The sequence below is a fragment of the Gouania willdenowi genome, chromosome 7 (genome assembly GCF_900634775.1).
Source record: "Gouania willdenowi chromosome 7, fGouWil2.1, whole genome shotgun sequence".
Taxonomy (NCBI): Eukaryota; Metazoa; Chordata; class Actinopteri; order Blenniiformes; family Gobiesocidae; genus Gouania; species Gouania willdenowi.
This window is the reverse complement of record NC_041050.1, coordinates 12,230,069-12,238,824: the sequence shown is the minus strand read 5'-3', so window position 1 is coordinate 12,238,824 and position 8,756 is coordinate 12,230,069. Positions and strand designations below refer to the sequence as shown.

At 36.9% G+C, this 8,756-nt stretch overlaps 1 non-coding gene across 1 annotated transcript; it reads right to left on the bottom strand.

Moving 5' to 3' along the window:
- Positions 1-841: 841 nt before the first annotated feature.
- Positions 842-923, bottom strand: trnas-aga (transfer RNA serine (anticodon AGA)). Its single transcript has one exon. It is a non-coding gene; the product is annotated as a tRNA-Ser (tRNA).
- Between the last annotated feature and the right edge of the window lie 7,833 nt (positions 924-8,756).

Genomic DNA, 8,756 nt, shown 5'->3' with positions numbered 1-8,756 from the left:
AACGCCTCAAAATGGAAGTAAGGCATGAAAAAGTGCGAAAAGTTGTCAAACGCCTCAAAATGATGGTAAGGCTACAGCAAGGCATGAAAAAGAGTGAAAAAATTTAAAACGCCTCAAAATGGAGGTAAGGCTATAGTAAGGCATGAAAACGTGCAAAAAATGTCAAACGCCTCAAAATGATGGTAAGGCTATAGCAAGACATGATAAAGGGTGAAAAAATTTAAAACGCCTCAAAATGGAGGTAAGGCATGAAAACATGTAAAAAAAAAGGGTGAAAAATATTAAAACGCGTCAAAACGGAGGTAAGGCTATAGCAAGGCATGAAAACGCGCGAAAAAATTTCAAACGTCTCAAAATGGAAGTAAGGCTATAGTAAGGCATGAAAACGTGCGAAAAAATTTCGAACGTCTCAAAATGGAGGTAAGGCTATAGTAAGGCATGAAAAAGGGTGAAAAAATTTACAACGCCTCAAAATGGAGGTAAGGCTATAGTAAGGCATGAAAACGTGCAAAAAATGTCAAACGCCTCAAAACGATGGTAAGGCTACAGCAAGGCTTATAAGGGAGAGAAAAAATTTCAAACTCCAAAATATTGAGGTAATGCATAAAAACGGGAAACATTTTTTGAAACACCTCAAAACAGAAGGCTATAAAAACGTGCAAACCTTTTTTGAAAACCAAAATATTGAGGTAAGGCACTGGTTAATAACAGTCAGAAAGAGAAACTGAAGATAATTGTTTTGACTCCAGGACAAAATTCTCAGCACAATAAACCTGTGTGAAGTGACAGTCTCCAGACTACTGGGTGCTTGAATGATGTTACCAAGCAAATTTGAACTCATCGTTGTTGACAGGACTCGAACCTGCACGGGGAAACCCCAGTGGATTTCTAATCCACCGCCTTAACCACTCGGCCACAACAACCTCCTACTGCTTGAAAGGGCGAAAAACAGTTCAAACGCCAAAAAAACGGAGTTAAGGCTTTATATAGTAAGGCACAAAAAAGGGTGAGAAAATGTCAAAGGCCTCGAAACAAAAGTAGGGCTACAGCAAGGCATGAAAACGTGCGAAAAAATTTCAAACGTCTCAAAGTGGAAGTAAGGAAGGAAAACATTCAAAAAAAAAGTGAAAAAAAATAAAACCCCTCAAAATGGAGGTAAGGCTATAGTAAGACATAAAAAAGGGTAAAGCTACAGCAAGGCATGAAACGTGCGAAAAAAAGTCAGATGCCTCAAAATGATGGTAAGGCTACAGCAAGGCATGAAAAAGGGTGAAAAAATTTAAAACGCCTCAAAATGGAGGTAAGGCATAAAAAAGGGTGAAAAAATTTAAAACGTCTCAAAATGGAGGTAAGGCTATAGTAAGGCATGAAAACGTGCAAAAAATGTCAAACGCCTCAAAACGATGGTAAGGCTATAGCAAGACATGATAAAGGGTGAAAAAATTTAAAACGCCTCAAAATGGAGGTAAGGCATGAAAACATGTAAAAAAAGGGGTGAAAAATATTAAAACTCGTCAAAACGGAGGTAAGGCTATAGCAAGGCATGAAAATGCGCGAAAAAATTTCAAACGTCTCAAAATGGAAGTAAGGCTATAGTAAGGCATGAAAAAGGGTGAAAAAATTTACAACGCCTCAAAATGGAGGTAAGGCTATAGTAAGGCATGAAAACGTGCAAAAAAATTTCAAACGCCTCAAAATGGAAGTAAGGCATGAAACCATTAAAAAAAAAGAGTGAAAAAAATTAAAACGCCTCAAAATGGAGGGAAGGCTATAGTAAGGCATAAAAAAGGGTAAAGCTAAAGCAAGGCATGAAAAAGTGCGAAAAGTTGTCTAACGCCTCACAATAATGGTAAGGCTACAGCAAGGCATGAAAAAGAGTGAAAAAATTTAAAACTCCTCAAAATGGAGGTAAGGCTATAGTAAAGCATAAAAAAGGGTAAAGTTACAGCAAGGCATGAAAACGTGCAAAAAATGTCAAACGCCTCAAAACGATGGTAAGGCTATAGCAAGACATGATAAAGGGTGAAAAAAATTAAAACGCCTCAAAACGGAGGTAAGGCTATAGCAAGGCATGAAAAAGAGCGAAAAGTTGTCAAACGCCTCAAAATGATGGTAAGGCTACAGCAAGGCATGAAAAAGAGTGAAAAAAATTAAAACGCCTCAAAATGGAGGTAAGGCTATAGTAAGGCATGAAAACGTGCGAAAAAAATTTCAAACGTCTCAAAATGGAGGTAAGGCATGAAACCATTAAAAAAAAAGAGTGAAAACATTTAAAACGCCTCAAAATGGAGGTAAGGCTATAGTAAAGCATAAAAAAGGGTAAAGCTACAGCAAGGCATGAAAACGTGCAAAAAATGTCAAACGCCTCAAAACGGAGGTAAGGCTATAGTAAGACATAAAAAAAGGTGAAAAAATTTCAAACGCATCAAAATGGAAGTAAGGCTATAGCAAGGCATGAAAAAGTGCGAAAAGTTGTCAAACGCCTCAAAATGATGGTAAGGCTACAGCAAGGCATGAAAAAGAGTGAAAAAAATTAAAACGCCTCAAAATGGAGGTAAGGCTATAGTAAGGCATGAAAACGTGCGAAAAAAATTTCAAACGTCTCAAAATGGAGGTAAGGCATGAAACCATTAAAAAAAAAGAGTGAAAAAATTCAAAACGCCTCAAAATGGAGGTAAGGCTATAGTAAAGCATAAAAAAGGGTAAAGCTACAGCAAGGCATGAAAACGTGCAAAAAATGTCAAACGCCTCAAAACGGAGGTAAGGCTATAGTAAGACATAAAAAAAGGTGAAAAAATTTCAAACGCCTCAAAATGGAAGTAAGGCTATAGCAAGGCATGAAAAAGTGCGAAAAGTTGTCAAACGCCTCAAAATGATGGTAAGGCTACAGCAAGGCATGAAAAAGAGTGAAAACATTTAAAACGCCTCAAAATGGAGGTAAGGCAATAGCAAGACATGATAAAGGGTGAAAAAATTTAAAACGCCTCAAAATGGAGGTAAGGCATAAAAAAGGGTGAAAAAATTTAAAACGCCTCAAAATGGAGGTAAGGCTATAGTAAGACATGATAAAGGGTGAAAAAATTGAAAACGCCTCAAAATGGAGGTAAGGCATGAAAACATGTAAAAAAAAGGGTGAAAAATATTAAAACGCATCAAAACGGAGGTAAGGCTATAGCAAGGCATGAAAACGCGCGAAAAAATTTCAAACGTCTCAAAATGGAAGTAAGGCTATAGCAAGGCATGAAAAATGCGAAAAGTTGTCAAACGCCTCAAAATGATGGTAAGGCTACAGCAAGGCATGAAAAAGAGTGAAAAAATTTAAAGCGCCTCAAAATGGAGGTAAGGCTATAGTAAGGCATGAAAACGTGCGAAAAAAATTTCAAACGTCTCAAAATGGAGGTAAGGCTATAGTAAGGCATGAAAAAGTGCGAAAAGTTGTCAAACGCCTCAAAATGATGGTAAGGCTACAGCAAGGCATGAAAAAGAGTGAAAAAATTTAAAACGCCTCAAAATGGAGGTAAGGCTATAGTAAGGCATGAAAACGTGCGAAAAAAATTTCAAACGTCTCAAAATGGAGATAAGGCTATAGTAAGGCATGAAAACGTGCAAAAAATGTCAAACGCCTCAAAACGATGGTAAGGCTATACAAGACATGATAAAGGGTGAAAAAAATTAAAACGCCTCAAAATGGAGGTAAGGCATAAAAACATGTAAAAAAAAGGGTGAAAAATTTTAAAACGCATCAAAACGGAGGTAAGGCTATAGCAAGGCATGAAAACGCGCGAAAAAATTTCAAACGTCTCAAAATGGAAGTAAGGCTATAGCAAGGCATGAAAAAGTGCGAAAAGTTGTCAAACGCCTCAAAATGATGGTAAGGCTACAGCAAGGCATGAAAAAGAGTGAAAAAATTTAAAGCGCCTCAAAATGGAGGTAAGGCTATAGTAAGGCATAAAAAATAGTGAAAAAATTTCAAACGCCTCAAAATGGAGGTAAGGCTATAGTAAGGCATGAAAACGTGCAAAAAATGTCAAACGCCTCAAAACGATGGTAAGGCTATAGCAAGACATGATAAAGGGTGAAAAAAATTAAAATGCCTCAAAATGGAGGTAAGGCATGAAAACATGTAAAAAAAAAAAGGGTGAAAAATATTAAAACGCGTCAAAACGGAGGTAAGGCTATAGTAAGACATGATAAAGGGTGAAAAAATTTAAAACGCCTCAAAATGGAGGTAAGGCATGAAAACATGTAAAAAAAAAGGGTGAAAAATATTAAAACGCGTCAAAACGGAGGTATGGCTATAGCAAGGCATGAAAACGCGCGAAAAAATTTCAAACGTCTCAAAATGGAAGTAAGGCTATAGCAAGGCATGAAAAATGCGAAAAGTTGTCAAACGCCTCAAAATGATGGTAAGGCTACAGCAAGGCATGAAAAAGAGTGAAAAAATTTAAAACGCCTCAAAATGGAGGTAAGGCTATAGTAAGGCATGAAAACGTGCAAAAAATGTCAAACGCCTCAAAACGATGGTAAGGCTATACAAGACACGATAAAGGGTGAAAAAAATTAAAACGCCTCAAAATGGAGGTAAGGCATAAAAACATGTAAAAAAAAGGGTGAAAAATATTAAAACGCGTCAAAACGGAGGTATGGCTATAGCAAGGCATGAAAACGCGCGAAAAAATTTCAAACGTCTCAAAATGGAAGTAAGGCTATAGCAAGGCATGAAAAAGTGCGAAAAGTTGTCAAACGCCTCAAAATGATGGTAAGGCTACAGCAAGGCATGAAAAAGAGTGAAAAAATTTAAAGCGCCTCAAAATGGAGGTAAGGCTATAATAAGGCATAAAAAATAGTGAAAAAATTTCAAACGCCTCAAAATGGAGGTAAGGCTATAGTAAGGCATGAAAACGTGCAAAAAATGTCAAACGCCTCAAAACGATGGTAAGGCTATAGCAAGACATGAAAAAGGGTGAAAAAAATTAAAACGCCTCAAAATGGAGGTAAGGCATGAAAACATGTAAAAAAAAGGGTGAAAAATATTAAAACGCGTCAAAACGGAGGTAAGGCTATAGTAAGACATGATAAAGGGTGAAAAAATTTAAAACGCCTCAAAATGGAGGTAAGGCATGAAAACATGTAAAAAAAAAAGGGTGAAAAATATTAAAACGCGTCAAAACGGAGGTATGGCTATAGCAAGGCATGAAAACGCGCGAAAAAATTTCAAACGTCTCAAAATGGAAGTAAGGCTATAGCAAGGCATGAAAAATGCGAAAAGTTGTCAAACGCCTCAAAATGATGGTAAGGCTACAGCAAGGCATGAAAAAGAGTGAAAAAATTTAAAGCGCCTCAAAATGGAGGTAAGGCTATAGTAAGGCATGAAAACGTGCGAAAAAAATTTCAAACGTCTCAAAATGGAGGTAAGGCTATAGTAAGGCATGAAAAAGTGCGAAAAGTTGTCAAACGCCTCAAAATGATGGTAAGGCTACAGCAAGGCATGAAAAAGAGTGAAAAAATTTAAAACGCCTCAAAATGGAGGTAAGGCTATTAGTAAGGCATGAAAAAGGGTGAAAAAACTTTACAACGCCTCAAAATGGAGGTAAGGCTATAGTAAGGCATGAAAACGTGCAAAAAATGTCAAACGCCTCAAAACGATGGTAAGGCTATAGCAAGACATGATAAAGGGTGAAAAAAATTAAAACGCCTCAAAATGGAGGTAAGGCATGAAAACATGTAAAAAAAAGGGTGAAAAATATTAAAACGCGTCAAAACGGAGGTAAGGCTATAGCAAGGCATGAAAACGTGCGAAAAAAATTTCAAACGTCTCAAAATGGAAGTAAGGCTACAGCAAGGCATGAAAAAGAGTGAAAAAATTTAAAGCGCCTCAAAATGGAGGTAAGGCTATAGTAAGGCATGAAAAAGGGTGAAAAAATTTAAAGCGCCTCAAAATGGAGGTAAGGCTATAGTAAGGCATGAAAACGTACGAAAAAAATTTCAAACGCATCAAAACGGAGGTAAGGCTACAGCAAGACTTAAAAGGGAGAGAAAAAATTTCAAACTCCAAAATATTTAGGTAATGCATAAAAACGGGAAACATTTTTTGAAACACCTCAAAACAGAAGGCTACAAAAACGTGCAAACCTTTTTTGAAAACCAAAATATTGAGGTAAGGCACTGGTTAATAACAGTCAGAAAGAGAAACTGAAGATAATTGTTTTGACTCCAGGACAAAATTCTCAGCACAATAAACCTGTGTGAAGTGACAGTCTCCAGACTACTGGGTGCTTGAACAATGTCACCAAGCAAATTTGAACTCATCGTTGTTGATAGGACTCGAACCTGCGCGGGGAAACCCCAGTGGATCTCTAATCCACCGCCACAACAACCTCCTACTGCTTGAAAGGGCGAAAAACATTTCAAACGCCAAAAAACGGAGTTAAGGCTTTATATAGTAAGGCACAAAAAAGGGTGAGAAAATGTCAAAGGCCTCGAAACAAAAGTAGGGCTACAGCAAGGCACGAAAACGTGCGAAAAAATTTCAAACGTCTCAAAGTGGAAGTAAGGCATGAAAACATTCAAAAAAAGAGAGAAAAAAAATAAAACCCCTCAAAATGGAGGTAAGGCTATAGTAAGACATAAAAAAGGGTAAAGCTACAGCAAGGCATGAAACGTGCGAAAAAAAGTCAGATGACTCAAAATGATGGTAAGGCTAAAGCAAGGCATGAAAAAGGGTGAAAAAATTTAAAACGCCTCAAAATGGAGGTAAGGCATAAAAAAGGGTGAAAAAATTTAAAACGCCTAAAAATGGAGGTAAGGCTATAGTAAGGCATGAAAACGTGCAAAAAATGTCAAACGCCTCAAAACGATGGTAAGGCAATAGCAAGACATGATAAAGGGTGAAAAAATTTAAAACGCCTCAAAATGGAGGTAAGGCATGAAAACATGTAAAAAAAAGGGTGAAAAATATTAAAACGCGTCAAAACGGAGGTAAGGCTATAGCAAGGCATGAAAACGCGTGAAAAAATTTCAAACGTCTCAAAATGGAAGTAAGGCTATAGTAAGGCATGAAAAAGGGTGAAAAAATTTACAACGCCTCAAAATGGAGGTAAGGCTATAGTAAGGCATGAAAACGTGCGAAAAAAATTTCAAACGTCTCAAAATGGAGGTAAGGCATGAAACCATTAAAAAAAAAGAGTGAAAAAAATTAAAACGCCTCAAAATGGAGGGAACGCTATAGTAAGGCATAAAAAAGGGTAAAGCTAAAGCAAGGCATGAAAAAGTGCAAAAAATGTCAAACGCCTCAAAACGGAGGTAAGGCTATAGTAAGACATAAAAAAAGGTGAAAAAATTTCAAACGCCTCAAAATGGAATTAAGGCTATAGCAAGGCATGAAAAAGAGTGAAAAAATTTAAAACGCCTCAAAATGGAGGTAAGGCTATAGTAAGGCATGAAAAAGGGTGAAAAAATATACAACGCCTCAAAATGGAGGTAAGGCTATAGTAAGGCATGAAAACGTGCAAGAAATGTCAAACGCCTCAAAACGATGGTAAGGCTATAGCAAGACATGATAAAGGGTGAAAAAAATTAAAACGCCTCAAAATGGAGGTAAGGCATGAAAACATGTAAAAAAAAAGGGTGAAAAATATTAAAACGCGTCAAAACGGAGGTAAGGCTATAGCAAGGCATGAAAAAGTGCGAAAATTTGTCAAACGCCTCAAAATGATGGTAAGGCTACAGCAAGGCATGAAAAAGAGTGAAAAAATTTAAAGCGCCTCAAAATGGAGGTAAGGCTATAGTAAGGAATGAAAACGTGCAAAAAAATTTCAAACGCCTCAAAATGGAGGTAAGGCATGAAACCATTAAAAAAAAAGAGTGAAAAAAATTAAAACGCCTCAAAATGGAGGGAAGGCTATAGTAAGGCATAAAAAAGGGTAAAGCTAAAGCAAGGCATGAAAAAGTGCGAAAAGTTGTCTAACGCCTCACAATAATGGTAAGGCTACAGCAAGGCATGAAAAAGAGTGAAAAAAATTAAAACGCCTCAAAATGGAGGTAAGGCATGAAAACATGTAAAAAAAAGGGTGAAAAATATTAAAACGCATCAAAACGGAGGTAAGGCTATAGCAAGGCATGAAAACGCGCGAAAAAATTTCAAACGTCTCAAAATGGAAGTAAGGCTATAGCAAGGCATGAAAAAGTGCGAAAAGTTGTCAAACGCCTCAAAATGATGGTAAGGCTACAGCAAGGCATGAAAAAGAGTGAAAAAATTTAAAGCGCCTCAAAATGGAGGTAAGGCTATAGTAAGGCATGAAAAAGGGTGAAAAAATTTACAACGCCTCAAAATGGAAGTAAGGCTATTGCAAGGCATGAAAAAGGGTGAAAACATTTCAAACGCAGGCAAGGTACAAAGGTAAGGTATGAAAACATGCAAAAAAAAAAGGGTGATAAAATTTCAAATGCATCAAAACGGAGGTAAGGCTACAGCAAGGCTTAAAAGGGAGAGAAAAAATTTCAAACTCCAAAATATTGAGGTAATGCATAAAAATGGGAAACATTTTTTGAAACACCTCAAAACAGAAGGCTACAAAAACGTGCAAACCTTTTTTGAAATCCAAAATATTGAGGTAAGGCACTGGTTAATAACAGTCAGAAAGAGAAACTGAAGATAATTGTTTTGACAAAATTCTCAGCACAATAAACCTGTGTGAAGTGACAGTCTCCAGACTACTGGGTGCTTGAATGATGTTACCAAGCAAATTTGAACTCAT